Source organism: Gekko japonicus, unplaced genomic scaffold, assembly GCF_001447785.1.
Source record: "Gekko japonicus isolate JY-2015 unplaced genomic scaffold, Gekko_japonicus_V1.1 scaffold2561, whole genome shotgun sequence".
NCBI classification, from domain to species: domain Eukaryota; kingdom Metazoa; phylum Chordata; class Lepidosauria; order Squamata; family Gekkonidae; genus Gekko; species Gekko japonicus.
In genome coordinates this window covers 36699-39201 of record NW_015175444.1, presented here as the reverse complement: position 1 = coordinate 39201, position 2503 = coordinate 36699, and positions in this window count along the sequence as shown.

Genomic DNA, 2503 nt, shown 5'->3' with positions numbered 1-2503 from the left:
CTAGCGCCTGAAGGTTTGTGAATCGCATAATTTGTGTCCCATATCTCATTTGGGCTAAAGCCATCCTTTCTGAAGAATCTTAGTATAGCAGAAGCAGTTCTTTCCGCAGAAACAGCCACTGGTTTGATGTGAGCTGCAGGGTTTCCATTATATGCAAATGTAACCCTCAGATATTTAAAAAACTTTACCTCCTCAATATCATTCACTGGGGGGAACCAACCAACCAACCAACCAAACAAACAAAAAGAAGTGAAAACTAAAGGCACAAAAATGTATGCAGAAAGCAGGGGATAGACTAAAGCAGTATGGAGCCAGAACTAATTTTTTTTAAATGTGGAAAAGTCCCTGGCTGAAGGAGACATGGTGTTGTGCCCGCAGAGGGTCACTAGCCTAGTCCAAGCTTGGTCTGGGAGAACAATAGTGTGGCGTATTCAATCTGACCCATGTATGTATGTGAACGCAGTCATTGAATCACCATGTCAAGTTTCATCCTGGGCTAGGATCTTAATCCCTCAAATGTAATTGGCAGCCCAGGAAGAGCCGACCAATCACCAACAGCCAAGAGCGGGAACTATTGTGATTGGACTTTATCCCTGCAACCTCATAGGTTGGTATCTGTATAGTAGTCGTGGCTACATTAGCCGGGAGAGTTTAAAAGTGGAACAGCTTCAATGCTAAAGCTGTTCTGGCGATTCATGTTGATCTGTTTGGAGTTGAGTTACGAGTTGCTGAATAAAGCTGATCTTTTGCTGAAATCACTCTCTGACTCTTTGTTAAGTAACCAACTTAACAAATAGGACCCAGGATCCTAGACCCACCAATAGGATCCCTGGAGGGAATTCAAACCCACCAGTAGTGAGAGAGAGGCGGACTAGGAAAGGGTTTGGGGGCCCATTTATTCAGGATCTCACGGGCAAGGTTTGTTGTTGTGTTGTGTATGGGTGCCAATAAACAGAGCTGATCACTATGCTGCATCACTGAGTTTCTTGCAACGAACCCAGTATACAACACCTGGGTTAAAATCCTCATTCAGGCATGAATTTCAGCAGTTGACCCTGGGCCAATCTCTAGTTCTTAGACTAACAGAGGCCCCAGTCACACGGAGGATATGCCGCGCTAAAGGCACAAATGTCAGATGGATTTTCGGGGCACGATCACACCGCAACATCTGGGAAGCATAGCGCATTTGTGGCCAACCCGTGGCATCCCTGCTGAAGATGCGCAGTAAAAAAGTACCATGGAAAGTGCACTAGTATCCGGAAAACACGGGGAAGGGGCAGATGTCTGATCACGGGAGCGCTAGTATCTCATGGCATCCGGTGCCTGTCCACGTCCCATCACAAACCGGATGTTTTCCATAAGCGTATGCGTACAAACACAAAACTGAAAGCAGTGCTGCTCCGCGGGACTGCGCATGCGCACAAATGTGAAACGCTTGCCGCACTGCTTCTTTGACACACTCCAGCATCGCCATGTGATTGCCAGCTAACAGCCTAAGCGCAAAGACTTGGGGGACCGTGTGATCGGGCTACCGCGCTTTATTTTGCTCCGGGCCGAACAGCCACGCCTCACCCCCGCATTATCTGGCCCGTGTGACTGGGGCCAGAGTTGTTTCTTTTGTAGAGACTAAAAAGGAAAATACTCCATCTAATACTCTGATACTTTAAATACGCCACCTACGCCACCTTGAGCACCTTGGAGGAATGGAAGGATAGAAATGCCCTTCTATAGTTTGGAAGAGTTAGCTCAGATAGATAGTTTATCTAATCAGGACTTTATCTCTTCAGAAGCAAAATCATCCTGGTTACTCAGAGATAAAGATAGGCCCCGGCCACACGGAGAATTTGCCATGTGAAAGGCACGGATGCTGGGCAGATTTTCGGGGCACAATCACACAGCAACATCTGGGAAGCGTAGCGCCCCTGTGGCCAACCCGTGGCATGCTGCCGAAGAAGCGCAGTTAAAAAGTACCTGCAAAGATCTACTAGCAAATGGTTTGCCACGGGCTGCAGACGGACTCGTTCAGTGTGATTGCGCCGGTGTGCACCTATTCCCTCCGGCCGTCCTCTTTGCAGCGCATGCTGAAGGACGAAACCCTGGTGCACCGCTGTCGCATCTGATCGCATAATGACGGATTAGAATGTGACGGCGCTAATAGCCACGTTTCCCCCCCACGTTTCTTAACAGTGGTCTTTCGATGTGGTCTGAGTTTCTCAAAAATCATGAAATTAATTTTGGAATTATGAGATTTTTACTTTTCTTTAATTTTAACCTTAGTAACGAGAGCTAGAAAATCACTCTTTTTACAATATATGGGAAAGGTTTGCATAGATTATACAAAATAGTCTGAGAGATGTAAATTTTTTCATCATTCAGCTATCCATAGAGGATAGATACAGTAGCAGTCAGCTCAGTTGATGTCCACACTTTTTTGCTACTGAGTTATAATATCATTCCACAGTGGCTCCCCCCCCCCCTGCTCTCCATTAAGCATAATTATTTT